The 22,937-nt window shown below is 35.0% G+C and overlaps 2 pseudogenes; both read left to right on the forward strand.

Annotated features, from left to right (window-relative positions):
• Positions 1–7,742: 7,742 nt before the first annotated feature.
• Positions 7,743–8,731, forward strand: LOC141517105 (nucleophosmin pseudogene; annotated as a pseudogene).
• A 1,570-nt stretch (positions 8,732–10,301) lies between these two features.
• Positions 10,302–11,178, forward strand: LOC141517106 (vomeronasal type-1 receptor 1-like; annotated as a pseudogene).
• Positions 11,179–22,937: the final 11,759 nt, after the last annotated feature.

The following is a 22,937-nucleotide window of genomic DNA, read 5'->3' on the forward strand; positions in this document are numbered from 1 at the left end:
AACGCAGGAAGTGACATGATAATCATATCTCTGGGGGAATGATCTCAGACATGACTATCTTTATATTCATATCCCTGACCTATCTTCCTCAATCATATTGTAGTCCATGTCTACATGCACACACACACACACACACACACACACACACACACACACACACACACACAAACAGAAACATGCATGGCTTCTAACTAATATCTGTTGTGTTTTATACACCACCAGACCAGACCAGGAGAAAGTGGTCAGTTAAGACCCCAAAACAAAGTTTGATAGAACTGAAATATCTCCACAGTTTCAGGTTTTTGTACCTGGATCCCAGAAGAGTTTTACACACGAAAAGTATTTATTATGTAGGTATTGATTGATTGTTTAGTTAATTCGGGGGAAACTGATTGCTCTGGAATTCTGAAGTAAGACTAGGGATAAATCCCTGAAAATGAAAACAAAATTTACATGGAGTCTTCCTTTGTGGAGATAACAGTATACCTGTTTGAGAGGCATGGATAACAGTACCTCAGTTCTTCTTGATCTGGGTTCCATGACTTGGTTGAGGAGGCGTGGTTAAGGACAAATCGAATTCACATAGAATCTGATGCTAAGAGATTCTGGCAAACAGCAAACCCTGGTGTGCACATGCTGAAACTTTGATACTTAAAGTCTGATGAGATTAAGGAAAATGGAAAGGGATCGATATTACTCAGTGTTAGCCCAATTGAGGAGCAGAGATGTTTTTCTATTAGTTTTGAATGTGTTAATACATACAATATCCACTATCCAAAATACGGACATTGTATCGTTTTCGTAGTTTAAATTTTTGAATACCAAAATAGATATTTCATAACATACATCCAAGAGGACTTAATAACATTAGTTTATATGATAATGCAATAAAGGATATTTAGTTTTAGCAGTTGAAAAATAAAGAAAATTTTATTTTTGCAAACTACTTAATGGCAAGTAAACATTTTAAAAACTGTGGTTATGTTATGATTCAAAGACTAATATTGATGAAACAGTTCTTAGAGGGTCTAGCTTCACACAACACAAAAAAATATCTGTTTATGGAACAACAATCCAACAGCGTTAGATCCAAACACAATCAACAAGAGAGAATGAGGAAATGAAAAAATTTGTGCAACAATCATAGAAAGATAAGATTTTTTTTTTGCTAGGCAATGGGGTTAAGTGGCTTCCCCAAGGCCACACAGCTAGGTAATTACTAAGTGTCTGAGGCTGGATTTGAACTCAGGTACTCCTGACTCCCGGGCTGGTGCTCTATCCACTGTACCACCTAACCACTCCAAAAGATAAGATTTTAATGGGTCAACTATACATACATACATATATATATATATATATATATATATATATTGCTAAAATAAGGTTTCTAGAAATATATTTGGTTATTGAAATTTCTATCAAAATATGAAGATGATTTAAAGAACCAAGCTGCATGAAACCAAGACATCAAATGTTGAGTAATTCTAACACATGATTTATTTACTATTCATACTAGTTGCTCAAAGTATCACCTAAACCATATATGTTGAACAGAACATATAGCTTTTAATATGTTACATAACATTAACATAAACTTGGACAATTATAGGTAGCATTTTGTTTTCCATTAAACTGACAGTAATTATGGAAATGTTAAATGTCAATAAAAATAATGGAATTGAGGAGCAGCATTTCTTTGCTGTCATCTAGCCTCTGCAGGGAAAGGGGAAATTATCTCAGCACTAATAGGGCTGATAGGGCAAAACTGGAATATTGAATTTCTTGGAACTTAGTAAGTAGCCCATTAGAGTTCAGATGCCTAGCTTCTGCTTACATTGCCTTTATTTCTTCCCCATCATAACTTCAAAATAAACCCAATGTATTAACATTTGCTGTGGAGATCAGAGAAGTAGAGCAAATGACCCTGATCAGATTGTGAGTGCTCTCTGTCTTTTCATTACAAGTCTGCATATAAGAATGTAGCCCAGGTAAATTGAAATGTCATTTTTACTGTTAAGGCTCTTGAGTCTTCAATTCTGTCCCCTCTGGCTCAGAGTAGACCCACACTGATTCTAGTTATGTTTTAAAACTCTCATAAAGTAAGCTTTAGTGGTTTTCTAAATTCTACATGCTATAAACAGTTTATCTTTCTCTTCTCAAATGAAAGAAATGAATATCCATGCAGACTGGTTTCATACTGGAAGGACCATTCCTTTGGAATCAGAAATCCAGAGTTCAAATTTGTACTTTGCTATTTATTTTCCAAGTGACCCTGAAAATTCCCTTTCTTTCTTTAGTTTCAAGTTTGGTGATTGTATAAAAAATATTTGGAAATTGGTTCAACTAAGCTCAAAGGTTGCTTCTCCCTCTAGATTCAATGAATTTGTCTTGTCATTGAGTTGAGAAAAATTTGGGACTTATGGTCCTTTATTTTCTTCTAAGACACAGAACGGTCTTTGTAATCCATGATATACCTCAATACTTCTCCCAGATGAAACAGAGAACTGAAATATCTGAAGATTTTGTTAATGTGTGCTTAGTGTTTCCAAACACTAAGGAGGTAGGAGAGCCGATTGGAACCTGAGAAGGTAACCAATACGTGAACTCTAAGGAAAAAAATTGGTTTTTAAAACATTATTATATTATGAATAAACATTTATAAAGTAATCATATGGCACCTGCAGAAAGGGAGGTGAAGAGTTGCCATAAAACTGACACCATAGCTCTCAGAATTTTGACTTTTAATTTCCTAAGTCTGATTGAGTATTTTGATCCTTCTTGGGATCATAGACAATATATTTCTCAATGGTGTTCCTCTTTTTTCTCTGTTTATTCATATCCCTAGCCTGTGCCTGGTTTTGGGGTGCTTGCAGAGCTTTTGAGTATTATTGGGACACCTCCCCACAAGGATTTCAGTGTGTGAAGCTCTGTCTTCCCTCTTGGTCTGTGAATGACCACAAGTGCAGTCCTCTGCCATGGGGCTGAGGTGGTGGGGGGACCCTGCTGTTCTATGGGGGTCTTAGACTGTGATCCAGATCTGAATGTGTTCACAGCCTCAAAGTCCTGTTCCAAGTACAGAGGACAGACCTCAGAAGTTTCTTTCCACTCCCCTACCTTTGGTAGGCTAAGCACTCAGGGCTCAGTTGCTTGGGGGCTCCTGCTTACAGGCTCTGCCTGCTTCCATTTCCTGGATCTGGGCTGCTGCTGAGTGCTGGGTTTCAGGCACAGAGGTGCCCCAGTTGATCTTCCAAGTTGTGTCTGGTGCTCCTGGGGGTCTGAAGTTCCTTCACTCTGGCGGGCTGCTCTTCTACCCTCATGTATGAAACGGATCCTATCTGCTATTTTCCAGGTTACCTTGGTCTAGAGAATTGCCTCACTGGATCCCTCTGTGGGTTCTGTCTCTCAAAAATTTAGTTAGTCATATTTTTATGATTTTTGCAATATTATGCGAGAGCATCTAAGAGAGGCTCTTCTGTCGCCATCTTGGCTCAGCCATAATTCCTAAGTCTGGAAAAAAGTCACATGCAAATGTGACAACATTCAGATTTACCAGGGAGAGTATATTTCTGGGGAAAACTACCAGTCTTCAGGGAGTCAAAAACATTTCTTACCTAAAGCCGCCATGATTAAGCTCCTTCCATGTGCAGAATGTGGCACCTGCAGAAAGGGAGATGAAGAGTTGCCATAAAACTGACTCCATAGCTCTCAGAGGTAACTTCCTAGTGGGAAGCAAAGATCTGGCAAGACTCAGAACTTAAATATTATTATGATTTCAAAAAGAAAGAAATAAGACCAAGAGAGAGGCACATAATTAAATAAGTAGAATTGAAAGCTTGGAAAAATTGACTAAAAATAAGTGAAAGTTTACTGAGTCTTTTAGATTTATTAAAACCATGAAAGTTCACACCAACCTTATAATATGGAGATAGTGAACTTTTTCCACAGTTTATGACTGACCGACTGACTGACTTTATGAAGAAGAAATGATATAAAACTCCATTCTTGCAAATCTGAGAGTTCCTAGAGGAAAGTCAACTATACTAAAATGAGTAACAACCAAACAGGAAGAAAAACTTTACAGGAGGAAAAAAAAAAGAAGCCCAGAAATCTATCAAAATCAAAAATCATAGAATACCAAAAAAAAAAAAACTAAAGGAAAAAAAAGAAAATCAAATAAGGAAGACTGGTATTATGTGAAGATTACTGAAGGAGGGGAACAGAGAAATTATTGCCCAGTCAGTCCTGATCTTTCTTTCCAGGATGACCTTTGGCAAATCACTGGTAGGTCTCAATTTACTCCTTCTGTAAAAATGTTGCTATGGCATGTAAATGATATTGGTCTCTTGAATATCAAGGTTCCCAGGTTGCTAAGTTTTCTAAAGATTTGTAACAGAGTTAAACTGGAATAACTCTAGTGTGAAAGTTAATTCAGGATAAATATCAATGTATGAGTATTGATTCTTCTTCATTAAAGATATATATGTATAAAAATATGTATAACAATTCTTCCAATGCTGGCAAATAACTCAAAATTGAGAGGGTTCCATGAATCGGGAAATGGATATTATCGGGAAAATAGATATAATAGAAATATTTTAATATTATAAAGTCATAAGAGAAACCTGGATGTACTTACATGAACTGATACAAAGTGAAATGAACAGAACAAAAATATTGTTATATGATGATTACCTTGAATGACTTAGCTTTTAGCAAGAAAAATGATTCATACTAATTCTGAAGGGTTTATGACATAAAAAATAGCATAATCCATCACACAAGAAGAACTGATATGGTCTAAATACAAATTAATGCATATTTTATTCTTTATTTTTCTTGGTCTTCTTCATCTGCACTTTCTTTCAAAATGTGACTAACATCTAAATGTATTTTGCATTGCTGTACAAGCATAACATATATCAAAATGCTTGCATTCACAAAAGAAGGTGGGAGAGAATTTGGAAATTAAAAATTGTTTTTAAAAGGGATGAAAATTATCCTTACATATAATTAAGGAAAATTGAAATATTAAATTAAAAAGAATGAAAACACAAGTAGTATGATTTTGCTAAAAATGTGGACATGTAAATGAAAGGAGTAAAATCAGGAGAACAGTGTACACAATAACAGCAATATTGAACTATGATCAAGTATAAATGATAGGTATTCTCAGCAATATAATTATCCCAGACATTTCCAAAAGAACAAATGATGGAACATGTATCAATATCCAAAGAAAGCACTGGTGAAGTATGAATACAAATAAAAATATAATATTTTCAATTTATTTTCTTGGATTTTTTCTTGGTTTATATTTGTTTTCACAATATGACCACCATATAAATATGTGTTGCATGATTTCATATGCATAATTCATATTAATTAGCTGCTCTTTTCAGTGAGGAGGAAGAGAAGGGAGAGACATAGAGATAGAAAGAATTGCAAAATAAGACAGAGAAAAAAGAGAGAAGAAGGTAGTGGGGGGTAGAGAGAGACAGAGAAACAAAGGGAGATTAGATATGGAACTCAAATCCAGAAAAAAAAATACTAAAAAATAGTTTTACATGTAATTGTAAAAAAAAATACAATATTTAAAATGTGATCGAATGAATTAATTTGGGAGTTAAGTGATAAATTAACAATGAGTTCCTAAGAAAATTTTCTTTTCCTCCTATAACATTTAAAAGTCATGGAATTTTAACTGGCACACACCAAAGATATTAATTCCAAGCTTCACTCAACTCCTAAAATTAGTTTCTAAAAGCATAGAATTAAACTAATCACTGCATGCTATTCAATAAACTACAATTTTTCTTTAAGATATTGATGTTAAAATAAAAAAGGTCTTCTGGTGTACTAATCCTTCAGCAAATACCCCAAACTGCCATTCCAATATTTTCCACTGCCGCATATTTCTAGGTACTCCTTGAACTAATGACACCAGCATCATTCTTTTTATGAAAACAAAGCATCCATGAATTGTTATTGCTACTTGTCATTCTCTCCCTACTTCTTTCTACCTCCTTAAAAAAAAGTCTCTAAAATAGATATTCAGGATCAAATGAAAATGAAGGTCACTTTTATCTGATTTTGGTTCTATATTGAACATTCCTCTCAGGACAATTTCTTTGAAGAATCCAAAACTGCTGAAAGTATACTGAGCACATGGTTTGCCTGGCTAGGATCCCAAGAATATTCTGAGATATTACAAACAGTGCTTTATTGTCCTTTCAACTCCATTTCATTACTTCCTCTCTTTTCAGTCTGAAGCATCACAAGAAAAGTTAACTATAAAAATTCTTAATTTAAAAAGACAATTTGGTGGAGATTGTTGGCCATAATTTTGGATTCAATATATTTGACATGATTTTACTTATAGGTTGAGTCTAAGTTTCATAAGGGGAAGAATTGGTCATTTTTGTCCTTTTATCTTTATCACCGGGTCTTATATATGACATGGTCTGAATCATTATTTCTTGAATGATATATTCGACTTGATAATATTCTACCTGCCTTCTCTTGTCCTTTTATTCCCATCCTAATCCATTACTTAACTTTAATGTATGCCAGGACTCACCTCTGTATTACGATAGACTGTGAACAAAAGGCTGAGAGTTGTAGGAGAATAAGAAAGTGATCCAAATATCCCTGATAGAAACTGTATGCTTCTTATTCCCATTCAGTAATACAGTCTCCCATTTCACAATATAACACTGATGGAAACTAAAAGGTCACCCACTGTAGTCTCTGAATCTTCATTTCTTTCTCCTAAGTATCACCTTCCCACAGGAGCTTTCCCTTATTCCAGGATCTTCCTTTTGTGTATATAAATTTTTGTTTTAATGTGTGTTTTAATAACATATAAATGTCAGGTGCTTCCTACATTAAAACAAAGTTAGTTAAAAGGTTGTCTGTCTTCCAATAACAGTAATGGCTGTCTATACAATATGACACTAACTTAGAAAAAATATTTACTTTGAAGTTGGAGGAAAGGGGTTCAGTTTCTGGGTACCACTTACTTGGGGGAAATCCCATTGCACTTTCATCAATATAAAAATATAGTAATGATTCAAATAATTAAGCTACAAACTCTAGAGGTAATACTGTCATCTCTCCACTGAGTTAGGAAAGAGTCCAAGGTTCTGTCCCTGGTTAACACTTAGAAGAGTCCTCAGTAATCCTTATTACCTACACTGAATTCTTTTAAGGATGGGGAGGTTGCAGCATCTAAAGTTTTCTTTAGGGTCTGATTCATGTCTGATTCATAAGAAGGGATAGAAAAGATGACCAGGTAAAATAGATTGGCTAATAGAAAAAAAATCCATATATGTTTGTAAAATATTATTATGCTTGGATTAAATTTATTTTAAAATTTGTGTCTAACTCTTGGATTTTATTTTTTTTTCCTCAAATTAGAAACAGATTTTAATTTTGTACTATAGTTTGCTCTTAAGAGAACAGGTTCTATGATTTGATTTTACAAATAGGTCAGTGCTTTAAAATCTGTAGGGAAAATTAAAACAATCAGACTTCTCTGAGAAAAAATTTAGCTGTGCAGAAGCTCATCAAAGTTGAAATTATCATTCAGAAAACATTTCCAAAACACATATTATGGAATGAGGATAACAAGTTATATACCTTGTTCTCTTTTGTACATGGCACCTGTACCAAAACTGACCATATCCTTGGGCATAAAAAAACCTTACAATCAAATGCAAAAACTCTGAAGCAATTTTTTCCTCGGTGCGATTCCGTCCTGAGCGGAGCCCCTCGGGAGCTCGAGCCCGGCCGCCCGGCCGCCCCGTCCGCCTCCACGCACGTCTCCGCGCCCCTCTCCATCGCTGCCCCGATGGAGGACTCGATGGAAATGGATATGAGCCCCCTCCGGCCCCAGAATTTCCTCTTCGGTTGTGAACTAAAGGCTGACAAAGATTACCATTTTAAGGTAGACAATGATGAAAATGAACACCAGTTGTCATTGAGGACCGTGAGTTTAGGGGCTGGTGCAAAGGATGAATTGAATATTGTTGAAGCATTGAACTATGAAGGGAACCCAATTAAAGTAACACTGGCATCTTTGAAAATGTCTGTGCAGCCTACAGTTTCTCTAGGTGGCTTTGAGATCACACCAGCAGTAGTTTTGCCGTTGAAGTGTGGTTCAGGACCTGTACACGTGAGTGGCCAGCACCTAGTAGCACTGGAGGAAGATGCAGAATCTGATGATGAAGAGGAAGATGATATGAAACTCTTGAATATGTCTGGCAAACGATCAGCTCCTGGAGTTGGTAGCAAGGTTCCACAGAAAAAGGTAAAACTGTCTGAAGAAGATGAAAAAGATGATGAAGAAGATGATGATGATGAAGATGATGATGATGACTTTGAAGATGAAGAAAGTGAAGAAAAGACCCCTCCAGTGAAGAAATCTGTTCGTGACACTGCTGCAAAAAATGCACAAAAATCAAACCAGAATGGAAAAGATTCAAAGCCGTCCACACCAAAAGGTCAAGAATCCTTCAAAAAGCAAAACAAGACTCCCAAGACTCCCAAAGAACTTACTTCTCCAGAGGATATTAAAGCAAAAATGCAGGCAAGCATTGAAAAGGGTGGTTCCCTCCCAAAAGTGCAAGGCAAATTCATCACCTATGTAAAGAATTGCTTCTGGATGTCTGATCAGGAGGCTATTCAAGATCTCTGGCTGTGGAGGAAATCTCTTTAAGAAAATAAGTTTGAACAATTTGTTAAAATTTTCCATCTAATTTCTGTAACAGTTGATATCTGGCTGTCCTTTTTATAATGCAGAGTGAGAACTTTCCCTGCCTTTTCTGATAAATGTCCTCCAGATTACTTTGCCAAGAATGTGTTGTCCAAAATGCCTGTTTAGTATTCAAAGATGGGACTCCACCCTTTGCTTCATTTAAGTATATATGGAATGTTATGATAGGGCATAGTAGTAGTGGTGGTCAGAAAAATGGAAATGGTGGGGAGACAAAGTATACATGTGAAATAAATTCAGTATTTTAATAAAAAAAATTCTGAAGCAATTAATGCATGCTTTTCAGGTCATCATGCAATAAAAATGACATGCAATAAAGGCCATTGATATGAAATAAAACAGAAAGGGAGAAGTGGGAACTCTCAGTAATCTCAACTAATAAGACAGGGAGTAATGAAGCCAAAACCTCACCTTAGAATGTGTCTGTCAGTGGGGGAAAGGAGAAGAGATGTGAAGGTAGCTTAGAGAAGCTGGGGTGGGGAAGAGAGAAAGAGACTGAGACAGAGACAGAGAGAGACAGAGACAGAGACAGAGACAGAGAGAAAGAGAGATACAGAGACAGAGAGAGACATAGAGACAGAGACAGAGAGAGACAGAGACAGAGAGAGACAGAGACAGAGAGAGACAGAGAGAGAGAGAGAGAGACAGAGAGACAGAGAGAGAGAGAGACAGAGAGACAGAGAGAGAGAGAGATCAACTGGAGAAAAGAGGAGTGGAAAATTGACTTTGTGGCAATGCAGATTCCAAATGAAGAAAATTACACAATTTTGTATTTATGTAGGAATGAACATAGGAATGTAAGAATAAATATATATTGAAAACTTTTCTGACTTCCTGACTGGATATTACAGACAGAAGAGGGGCAATTAATGGAAATTTTAGAAGTCATTGAAAGGCAAATGAGCAAATATTCAAAAGTAGATAATAGAGTTTATTTAGTTGAAAAAGAGGACTGACATGTAAGATAAAAAAAGTTTAACTGCTACAATGATGGACAGAGAAACAAAAGGAAAACGATCAGATTCAAGATCCCTTCAGAGAAGAATGTGCTCAGAGGTGGTTTAGTTTAGTCAATTAGTCAGGTCTAATTTTTTTGTAAATCCACTTAGGGCTTTCTTGACAAAGATACTGAAATGGTTGTTCATTCCCTTCTCCGGCTCATTTTACACATGAATAGATGAGGCAAACATGTTTCACTTAGGAATGGAGGAAAACACAGAGGTAGGTTAGGGTCTGACACTGCATTTGAAAGCAAGGTCTTCCTGACACCAGGGCAAAAACCCTATCCATTGTACCATTCAGAAAAAAAATGGAATGATAAAAGATTTTCATCTGAGAAGGGAATTTTGGAGTTCAATAGTAAGTCACTACACAACATCCAAGAAATTTTATTACTCCTCATATAGAAGCAGAAGGTCAAGGTATTTAGACAGGAAAATACATATACAAAACAAATATAATGCCATGTGTTTTTTTTTCATAGGTAGCAGAATTTGACAGTAAATCATCTCCACAGGTGAGCTAAAGAATGTTAACTTTTGATGAAATTCTAGGGATCTTATACCTGCAACTTACTGCTGTTGGATTCTTTGGGAATTGTATCCTTCTCTTCCTAAACAGCATTAATTCCTGCATAGCTCATAGAATAAGACCCCAAAACATAATTATGATCAATTTGACCTTTTCCAATGTCATGGTGCTTCTCTTTAGGGGATTACCTACCACAACAAGGCTACAGAGGGTGAAATGTCTCCTGGACAAGACTGGGATTAAAATCATAACACACATGCAAACATGGATCCAGAGTCTCTCTTTGTATAGCACCTGCCTCTTGAGTGTCTTCTAGGCCATCACTTTTAGTTCCAACAACTCCATATGGCTTACCTCAAAATGAGAACACCAAATGGCATCCTCCCATGTAGTTTTCTTTGCTGGCTCTTCAATATACTCTTAGATAGGATTCTACTTACAAATCAAGTTGGTCTGAAAAACAGAGTGTAAATATGGTTGCAACACTGAGTATAGATATATTGATGTGTATAACAAGAATTATATTATATTTGTAATCATATCAGTAATTTATGATGTTTGTGTGTCTCATGACTTTTTCTAGTGCCTGTATGATCTCAACCCTATATAGACACAAAAGCTTGTAGTCTTTCCACAAAACACTTCCACAAAATGTTCCCTGACACCAGAGCCACCAAAGCTATCTTCCTAATAGTGACGATTTTAGTTTTGTTTAATATATTCAGTACCATTTTTATCTGTTTAAGTTCTATTTTAAATACACAAACACTTGGATGATACATACCTCAACCTTGCTGTCTCTGTGGTATCCAATGGTCAGTCCTTTTATTCGGATCAACATTGATAACCAGATCCCTAGGACTTGTGCCCATTGATTGATTTAAAAGCTACTGGGTCACTATTATCTACATAGAAGACCTATAGAGGCAGAGAGACTTCAGTTTTTTCAGCTGGATGAAGCATTGAAAAACATCTAAGCCAGTCATTCAACAGGTTCTAAAATTGAGGTGTAAGATCAAAGAATCATGAAGAAACTTTTCTTTTTTCAATTCTAGCATCTTTTCCATATTTGATAATTCCATGAAAAGTTCAGAGAATCATTATGTATTATAAAGAATAATGACTCATCTAGTATGAGATTGTGGGAACTTTCTTAGGCTTACCTGATACTAATTTTTTCCTTTTGTAATTTTTTCATATCTCCTTTTGCAGACTTGTTCCCAATATACTATGTCAGAGAACAATTGTGTTGGTTTTCCTAATCTTCTCTAATCAAATAGTATTGCCCCTTATAATACTGAATGATCCTGCCAACCAGAAACTAAACTTAGATCAGGTAGGATAAGTATTTTCATAACTCTTATGATTAATTCAGAGATGTGCTAATAGATTTATGAAATACTGATCATAATGTCTCATGGTATTAATATTAATAAAATGAAGTAATAGAAAGAATTAATAAAATATAGTTCCAAAAAATTGAGAAGAAAACCAGGAATGGGGGACCCAAAAATGAAGATACTTTGCTTAAATATATATATATATATATATATATATATATATATATATATATATATATATATGAAATGTCTTAGAAATCTAAATAAAGGAGTTTTCATCTAAAAACTTCAGAGGAAGGAGAAGATTGTGGATGGACAACCTCAAAGGTATATAGAGCATAGAGAAAACTAACAAATAATGATGTGAAGTGAAACACATATGATTTCATAGTAGACCCTTGAAAAGAAAATGATGCCACCTGTTATCTCAGCTACTTATGCAGATTGTCCCACAGATTAGTCAAACCAGAGCAACTAGATGTTCTAAAATAGGGACAGAAACTTGACCTAATAGATTGTAAAGATAAAATCTACATGTCTCCATTTCCACCCTCATCACAACCTCCCTAATCTGTTGTAATGTAGCTTCTAATCCATTTTTGCACCAAAACTGCTTTCTCCAAAATGGAGAATGATTTTTTTGGTTGTCAAATCAAAGGAACTTTTCTCAATCTTGATTCTACCTGATCTCTCTGCAACCTTTGTTACTGTTGATCACTCTCTTTTCTCACTAGATTTAGGATTCTACTCTCTCCTACCTTTCCTGCTACCTGTCTACCAGGATCTTCTCTCTTTCCTTTGATGGATCATCCTCCAGATCCTATTCTATAATTCTTGTTATACCTCAGAGTTATGACACTATTGGGTGTTTTCTTACCAAAGATACTGGAATTGTTTGCCATTTTTTCCCTTTTCAACTTAGAAAAAAGGAAAACAATATTAAAGTGACTAGCCTAGAATGACACAATGAGTAAGGGTCTGATGCCAGATTTGAACTCAAGAACATGTGTCTCCCTAACTCCAAGGTCGACACTCTATCCATTGAGTCAACTGGCTGTCTATACAGAGTGATTCCATAAGCAATTAGGGAAGCATGGAATGGTTTATCTGTGAGATTCTATAAATAAGTGAAAAATTTATGACCAAAGCAGAGACAGATATAATCATAACATGTGACAGGGATCATCTTGATTGAAGTAATTTTAAATGATTTTACCCAATTGAAGCTAATGCAATAAAGATTAGGAAAAAACCAGAAAACTGTTCTCAGGTTGTCCTCCAAGTCTGGGATATTCTTCTGCCAAGAATCTGCCTGCTAACTTCTTTGGATTTTCTTAGCATCCAATTAAAAGCCTATCCTCCACAGTAAGAATTTTCCAATTTTAATTCTAGTGCCTTTCCCCTTGATAATTTCCTATTGATCCTGCATATAGTTTGCATTTGTATATTTGTTTGTTATCTCCCTCCACTTAAGTGTGTGGTCCTTGAGGGCAGGGACTGTCCTTTGCAACTTTTTGCATTTCCCAGTTCTTATCGCAGAACTTGGTTATTGATAAATGTTTACTGACTATTGAATTAACCATCTACACACAGTCATACACAAAGGGGGAAATACCCTTTACCTTGCCTTCACCAATAAATGAATCACCTCTAGGCAGCTAGGTGAATAAGTTCTTGGTCAGCAGTCCAGAAGATATGAGTTCAAATGTGGGCCTTAGATGCCTGTAATCACTAACCCTAGGCAAACCACAAACTCTATTTACTTCAGTTTTCTCAACTACAAAGTGGGAATAATAACAGTACCTTTCCTTATCAAGGTCCAATTCTCTACCTGAAAATCTAAAAACAATTCAATTGCAACCCATATTCTCCAACAGATTGATTCATTTCTCACATATATTCAACCCCTTCTACACCACTGACTCCTTTGTTACTGGCTACAAACATGTCCATGGCTCCCTCATTCTTACAAGACTCTCATTTAAACCTTCCTTCCTTGCTATTGTCCCTTAATTCTTTTGATCATTGGGACTCCCCCCCTTTCTTAAAAAGCCCATCTAGAATAGATCTTTCTATTGGCTCTGTTTCCACTCTCTTTTTTGTTCCTTTATATTGGGCTTCTAGTTTTATTATTCCACTGGAACTTCTCCTTCTAAAATTACCAATGGCCTCTAAATGATTATAGACTTTTCTCAATCCTCACTCATCTTGACCTCTCTACAATCTTTGTTACTATTGATCACACTTTTCCCCTTGATAGTCCTTTCTATGCAGGTGTTCAGCAAACAGTACTGACTTGCTTCTAATCATGCCTAGAAGTAATCAGTTCCATTGCACTGGAGATTCTAATTAAACAATTGATATTAATGTCACCTAGTGAATCACATTTCGAACAAAAGTTAACTTTCTTTGAGATACATCCTAAATTGCCCAGACAAAGTTTGCAAGAACGCTATAAGTGACATAATAATCACAGCTCTGGGAGAATGATGTCAGACATTACTGCCTTTATAATCACGTCCCTGGTCATCTTCCTCAATCATACTGCAATGTAAGCAGAGGCACACACATATATGCATGTATCCGAACAAATCATCGCTATGTTTAACTCATTGCCAGTTTAGAAGAAACCATTACGGTAAATGTTTCTTTGCATTAACCTCAAAAACAAAGTTTGTTTAGTGTTACAGTGTTACCCACTGGATCGTGGAACAGTGTTTAACACATAGTAGATGCATAATAAATAGCTATTAAGAGATTATTTTGTAAATTCAGGGAAAAAATAAAATTACTCTGGCCCTCTGAGTTTACAAAATAATCACTTAATAGCTATTTATTATGCTAGTGATAGTGATAAGTCCCTGAAAATGAAGATAAAAATTACATGGAGTCTTTCAACATATGTAGAGAGAACAGTGTACCTACATGAGAAGCAGAGATGAAAGTCTCGCAGGCCTTCTTGAGCTGGGCTCCATGTCTGGTTGGTCAAGGGAAGTGTGGTTAGGACTGAAGTGAAATTGCAAAGGATCTGATGTTGAGAGATTCTAGGAAAACAACCAGCTCTTAGTGCATGCAAGCTGAATCCTGTCACTCGCAGGCTAATGAGGTGATAGAAAAATGGGAAGGGGAGGTTATCCCTCAGTATTAATCCATCTGAGGAGCAGAGCTTTTGCCATTTTAGTTTTGAATTTATTAATATATATACAATATCCACTAGCCAAAATGCAGACATTGAATTATCTGAACATTCATAATTTTAGAACCCTAAACCAATATTCCTAAAGCACATCCTTTAATAGGATAAGAGGATTTAATATCATTACATGAGTTGACAATTCTAAAAAACGTATTTAACTATTAAAGAAGAAATAGTCAATAATTTTTTTTCAAAGTATTCGAAGGCAAAAGCAAAGAGTTTTAAAAGTTGTGACTGCATTAGGATTTGAATATTGCTTGTTGATGAAACAGTTCTTCAAGAGTCAAGTCCAAAAGAAACGAGGACTCTGAAACTAGACCTCTTATTTTACCTATTAGGTTATAGTCTCCTATGGGTGCTGAGAATAAATAGACAGCATTTGCTCCTCTTCACTGGTTTCCACAGTAACTGTCAGCGCATTGGTGGGTTTTGATAGGGAGGAAATAAAGGCAATGAGAGTAGAATCAGGACAGGGCAGGGTGTCTGAACTCCTTTGGATTTCTATAAATCCAACAAGGAATTCAATATCCCGATTTTGCCCTAGGTGACCAGTAATTCCGCGACAACTTCTTTCCCTGCTTCTCAAGTCTCTTATCTGGGCAGTTCAACAGACCGCAAAACGTATCTATTGTTGTGCAAGATGATGTTATTATAGTGGGAGCGCTATTAAATCGAAGTGTTCTGCTCACCGTGTGTGGTTTAGGTGCCATTGGGGCAGCTTGTATAAATAATAAATCATGTGCAAGCAGAGTTGCTCATCATTTGGCATTGTCATTTGATACAGTTTGCTGGTTTGCTGCTATTGAACACTAAACTCTTTTTATACAGATATCAATAACCAAATACATTTCTAGAAACCTTGAGATATATATATATATATATATATATATATATATATATATATATAAGCATACAAAATTTATTCATTTGCTATAACCATTGGTTCCATATATGAATGGTAGGACCCTGGCTAGTAGAGAAACAGTGTTTATTTGATACTTATTGTCAGAGAAAAATTAGCATGAGGAGCAGAAAAATCAATCCACCCTCTGTTGCATCACAGTTTCCATTACTGAATTGAGAACATCATTATTTGCCACAAAAAGGGGGCATAACAGAGCTCGCTCCTCTTTAGATTTGGTTTATAACCTTTGCAAGAGAAATAATTTACTGGCAGTGTGTAGCACACCTTGAGGCTATTTCCATCCTTATAAAAGTTGTCTGAATATATCACTGAAAACACATGCTAAAAAGCAAGAGCGTGAGCACAGAGGCCAACTTCTCTTCACTGATGACTGAGAAAACACCAAAGCATCATCGATTAACCAGATTTCATTTAAGAATTTCATTATAAAAATGACATAAGAATCTGATGAACTACTAAAACTTTGGACATGATCTCTCACATGATTGCTCTTCATGACTGACTCTGGTCAGAGGGATGTGTAATGTGTACAGATTTTTCTTCTGCTCTTGATACTTCCCCTAAAGTTGAAAAGAAGCAAATACTATAGCAACCTCTCCTCAGCCCTTACTCAAGACGCACTGGCTCTTGGGAAGTTGACTGATAGTTACAGAATAATCTATTTCCTTACCTTTATGGAAATGAAGACATCACTGCACTTCTAGGAGGCAATTTCCTCTTCCCATATAACCAGATATTTTCAAGTCAGCCTTTATATGACCAAAGGAAATCCTGTTTCACAAGTCAGCACCAAGCAGATTGACACATCAGAGGATCAAAATGGCATTCAGAACTTCATCTTTATGTGGAAATTCTGTTCATCTTTAAACAATTAGCATTTCCCAAATTACTTAAATTTGAATTTATTTATATAAAATTGTTTTATAATAATGTTGATGTAGGCCCTAGGTTTGTTTCAAAAGAATACTAATAGGTATTTTATGATGTCTGTGTATGTTTTAAACAAGGTATCTCTGCCTATCTCTCCTTGTAGGATTTGAAGGTGATATATAAAACTGCTATGGTTTTATGTGGGTAAAATTAAAATCCTGCTTCCTTTCTATATTATTATTTCATTGAGCTTTTTGAAGACATTTCAGGGATTTTCCCAGTATATCTTCCACTATATGAAAAAAAGTCTTTTTGATTTCTCAATTTTTTTCTTCTCTACATGCTATTGCTAGCATTTCCAATTCAGCATTGAATAATATTGGTGGAAATGAGCACCTTTGTTTTGTTATTGAACCTACTGAGACAGTTTTTAGCAAATAGAATTTGTTGATGATTTTAGATAGGTTTTTTTCATCTCAATAATATTTTGTTTTGTTCCATTTCCATATTAAGATAGTTTTCAATATTTAAGACTACAAAATATAGTTTCAAATTGTTCTTCCTTCCTCCTTTCTCTCTGAACTTCTCAAGACAGCAAACAATCTGATCAAGGTTAGACAATGCACAATTCTGTTAAAGTTATTTCTATAGTCATTATTCAACAAAAGAAGAATGAGAGGAAAAAACAGGAAGAAAAGTACAAATAAAAGTGAAAATGGTGGGCTTTGATCTGCATTCAATCGCCATAGATCTTTCTCCAGTTGTGGATCACGTTTTCCAAGACAAGGAGCAGTGTTTTTATCACTTCATGGAAAAATCCATTTGTACCAATGCTAATAAGATTTCATACATGTGAATGAGTATTGTTTGTCAAAATCTTTTTCTGTATCTTCTGAGATAATCATATGGTTTTTGTTACTTGTGTTACTGATATAATCATATTAATACATTTATGTTAAACCATACATGAATTTGTTTTGGCATTTTTTATATTATAACTTCACTGCTTTGACATCCTAGAAGCAAACAGTAAAACACAAGTTGACAGAATCCACAAGTCACCTTCTGAAGGAAATCCAAAAATGAAAAATGTAAGTAATATTATAGCCAGATTCAAGGACTATCAGGTCAGGAAAAGTATTGCAAATAACCCAAGAGAACAATTCAAATATCATGAAGCTACATCCAAGATAACACAGGTTTTAGTAACTACTAATTAAATTATTGTAGGGTTTGAAATATGATGTTCTGGAAAGCAAAAAAAAAAAAAAAAACTAAGAATTCAACAAAGAATCCCCTACTCAGCAAACTGATTATAAAACTTCGGGGGGGGGGATTAAATGAAATAGGGAACTTGTAAACATACCTGATGAAGACTGGGAGTGAAAAGAAAATATGACTTTTAAATACAAGACTCAAGAGAAGAATCAAAAGGTAAACAGTAATGACAAATCATAAGGGATTCAATGAAGTTGACTTTATATGTCTGCATATTAGGAACTTTCTCATTATTAAGGCAGTTAGAAAGAATATATATATATATATATATATATATACATATATATATATATATATATATAGTCACAGAGGGTAAATGATGAGATAAATTTGATGGGATAAGATCTAAAAAATATATAATGAAGTAGAGGTTAAATAAAGAGGTATTCAAAAGGGGGAATGTTGGCTTTTTTGCTTTCCCAGTCATCATTGGAGGGAAGTTGGCCTCTATGTTCACCTCCTTGATTTTTAGCATGCTGTTTTTAGTGATGTATTCAGACAATTTCTATGAGGATGAAAAGAGCATCAAGGTTTACCACACACTGATGGTAAATTATTTAATTTGACAAGGTTATAAACCAAATCTAACTAGGATAAATTATCTCACATAAAGGGGAAGATGAGAGTTGAGGAACAAAACTTAAATCTCACTTCCATAGGAACTTGCTCAAAAAGGAAATAGCATTCACATTCAGTTGGGCATCATTAGAATGAAGTAAGAGTGGAAGAAGGTAAAATAAGGGGCAAACACACTAATAAAAGAGAGGGCAAATAGGAGCAGACAATTATCAGAAGCAAAAGACCTTTGAAGAGAAAAAGTGGATGAAAAAAGGATAAATAGGAGAGATAATATGGAGGAAAATGCACAATAATCAAAATTGTGAAAAATATTTTTGCAACAATTTTTCTTCTTTTAGTTTAAATTTATTTATATATTTTCCACCCATATGCAAGTATATATTTTTAAGTTACAAAATTTCCTTCCACCCTCCCTTCCCAAACCTCTCCACTCATTGATGAACAACCAGATTAGCATTGTACATATGTATATTGGTAAACATGTTTACAAATTAGTATGTTTTATCTGAGTAATTAGAATTAAAGGAATGAGATACATAATAGATTTTTATAGAGTGTTCATCAGATTCAGAAGGATTGGGTTTTTTCATGTGTTTTGTTTTGTTTGTTTTTCTTTCTCTGGATGGGGATAATACAGCCCATAATCCAGTCTAAAATAGTTGTCCAACCTCTCAGAACTGCTGAGAGGAGCTTCTTCCATCAAGGTTGTTCATCTCACAATGTCATTATTGTTGTGTACATTGTTCTCTTGGTTCTTCTCCCTTTTCTCAGCAGGAGATACCATAAGTCATTCCATGCTTCTCTAGGGTCTGACCATTTATGGTTTCGTATAGAACAATAATGTTCCATTGTATTTATTTACCATTCCAGTTCTTGGTCACTACAACTTTCACAACATTCATGGCACCAATTATTCAAAATAAAATATGCATTCCATGATTGTCTGTGTATAATCCATTTCAATTAACTTATCTTCTCAATGAGGGGGAAGGGAAGGGAGAGAGAGCAAAGAGAGAAAGAAAAAGAAGCAGATCATGAACAGGGACAAAGGATTGAAAAAAATCAGAAAAAACATATTAAAGAGCATGTAATTGGGATAAAAAATATTTAAAATTGGACCAAATAAAGTAATTTGGAAGTTAGATAATATATTATCCAATATCATAATAACCAATATATAATAATATAATATATTAACCAAGAAATTGCTCCATCCTACCATTCCAACATTTTCCCTGCTTCCCTGTTTCTAATTATACTTTAAACTAATGAAACTGGATCAATCCTTTAAGAACAAGGCATCCATTAATTAATACTCCTTAATTCTTAGCCTAACATTCTCTCCCTACTTATTTCCACCCTCTAGGTTTCTTTTGAGACCTAGCAAAAACACAGATATTTAAATAATACCTTTCCTGATCCCTTTTATTTATAGTTCCTTCTATCTCCTTATTTTATTCAATTTGTTACATAAATGTGTGTACATGAATACATATATACATGAATACATTCACATATATTTATATGTCTATGTATGCATGTATATATATTCACGCATACTGTTTATAGATACTTGTTTCTAAATTGTCTCTCCAAACTCTGGACTTTGAAGATGAAAGAGCAAAGGCAATCTTTTCATGTTCAGTGAATTCTACTTGCATAGCATAGTGGGTGGCAGAAAGTAAGAAATTAATAAATTGTTTAGTGACTTTCTTCTTGACCTAATTTCCTATATTTGTCCACAGGTCCCAATAGATGACAGCACATTCTCTCCTGAAGACATCTAAGGAATGCTTCCCAACAACCAAATCATAGGAATAGTATACCTGCATCTCACTGGAGTGGGTGCCCTAGGGAACTCTTTCCTCCTATTCCTTTATAGCATTCATTTCCTCAATGATAATAGAACAAAACCCATTAATCAAATTATCAGCCATCTGGCCATTTCCAATTTCCTGTTGCTTGTCTTAAGAGGAATCCCGAATATAGTAAGGGTGTGGGGAGTGACATGTTTCCTGGATGACATTGGCACTAGAATCATAATTTACCTACAAGTTATTCCTCGTGGTGTTTCCCTTCTTATCACCTGCCTACTGAGTACTTTCCAGGCCATCATTCTGACTCCCAATACCTCCAAATGGGCAGAGCTCAAAACCAGGGCTCCAAAATGCATCACTCCCTGCATTCTTTTTTCCTGGATCTTTAATATGCTCACAAGCTTAGTTGGATTTGTATTCCTCACTGGTCCAAAGAATAGCACAGAGATTAAAGGCGGATGCAATCTTGGTTATAGTTCTCTGGATCTGTATAACAGAGATCATTTAATAATGCAAATAGCAGTATTTGTCCATGACACTGTGTTCATCTGTCTCATGGCTTGTTCCAGTGCCTACATGATCTTTATCCTATACAGACACAACCAGCAACTAAAGCACATTCATGGCACCAACTTCACCCCCAAAACATCCCCTGAGATAAGAGCTGCCAAAGCCATTCAACTTCTAGTGTTTTCCTTTGTTTTCTTTAATGCAACAAGTCCCATTTATACTCTTTTTGTGTTTTTTTTAAAGAAAAACATCTCTGGGTTATACATATTCCTGCCCTTCTGTCCCTATGCTATCCAACTGTCAGCCCTTTTATTCTGATGACCACTGATATACGGAGGATCAAAGCTTGCGGTGCTCACTGATGAAATCAAAAACTTCTGTTTCATTGATCTATAATGCACCAATTATCTATTGAAATCAGAGACATTGAGCTTTAGAATTATAAGGGATAGTGGAGGATTTGTTCTTTTGCCCATTTATTTCACTGAGTGAAACAGAGGTCCAGGATTAAACAAAAATGTAGAACATTTATTTTACCAACTCTGATATTCATTACATATTGAACATTCATTCCAGGAAGATTTCTTTGAAAAATCAAAAATTGCTGAAAGTGTCCTCCTCACATAATGCATCTGGCTGGAATCCCCAGATTCCTTAGATTATCAAACAATGCTTCCTTGTCCTTTCACCTTCACTCATTTCTTGCTCTCTTTTTAGTCTAAAGGATCTGAAGAAAACTGGCTCAAAGAAATGTTTTGCTTAATTAGGAAATTAAATTTTAGATTGTTCAACAATGGTTGAAATGTTTAACTTAATTCCTTAATTAGGAAACCACAGTTGAGATTGTTGACCATAATTTTAGTTGCAAAATATATGTCTGAATTTTCACAATGTAACTAAAAATGTGTTGGAGGAGGTATTTGATAGTTGTATCAGAAATTATAATGGTCATGATCTTGATACAATTTCACATAAGCAGGATTACTTAGCTTGGTTCTTTGAATATTTAAAAGTTTTGAATGCATTTAAAAATAATTGATTTCTTTTTTGTTTAGATAGTTTATTTTATTCATTAAAATATGATTATGAGGAGAGACTCAGAGATTCCCCCATAACTTGAAAGTGATCCATGACACAAAAAGTTTAAGATCCCTAACCACAGAAAATGAAAAAAAAAAATACACTGGATAAATTGACCAGATACTATTGATTAGAGAAATGCAGATTAAAACAACAGTGAGGTATCATCTCACACCTATTAGATTACCCAAGATGAGAAAAATGGAAGACGATCAATGTTGGAGAGATTATGGGAAAATTGGAACATTTTTGCATTACTGGTTGTGAATGAATCCAATCATTTCATAGAGCAATATGGAGCTATGCCGAAAGAGCAATAAAACTGTTCATACCCTTTGACCCAGCAATTCCAATTCTATGTCGATATCCAGAAGAAATTATAAAAAAATGGGGAAAGTCTTACATATTCCAAAATATTCTTAGTAGCTCTTTTTGTAGTGGCAAAGAATTAGAATTTGAGGGAATATCCATTAATTGAGGAATGGCTAAACAAATTATGATACATGAATACTATGGAATATTGTTGTTCTGTTAGAAGCCATAAATGGTCAGACTCTAGAGAAGCATGGAATGATTTACAGGACCTGATGCTAAGTGAAGGGAGCAGAGCCAAGAGTACCAATGTACACATCAATAACAACATTGTGAGATGAACAACCTTGATGGAAGCAGCTCCTCTCAGCAGTCCAGAGAGCTAGGACACTGTCTCTGACTGTATATGGACTATATCATCCAAAATAAAATAAAACACAGAAAAAATAACACCCCTTCCTAATCTGATGGACATGTCATAAAAATTATCTCTTATGTTCCACTTTCCTGTAATCCTAATTCCTCATGCTGAAAATTAATAATTTGTAAACATTTTTAATAAAATATGCATATAAAATGGTAATCTGACTATTACCTGCTGAAGGGAGGATGGAGGGAAGGGATAGTGGAGGGAAATTTTGTAACTTGTAAATATGGATGTACATATGGTGAAGATAAGTAAATTTTTAAAAATTTAATAAATTAACCAGATATTATTGACCAGTGA

The sequence above is a fragment of the Macrotis lagotis genome, chromosome 3 (assembly GCF_037893015.1).
Source record: "Macrotis lagotis isolate mMagLag1 chromosome 3, bilby.v1.9.chrom.fasta, whole genome shotgun sequence".
Lineage (NCBI taxonomy): Eukaryota > Metazoa > Chordata > Mammalia > Peramelemorphia > Peramelidae > Macrotis > Macrotis lagotis.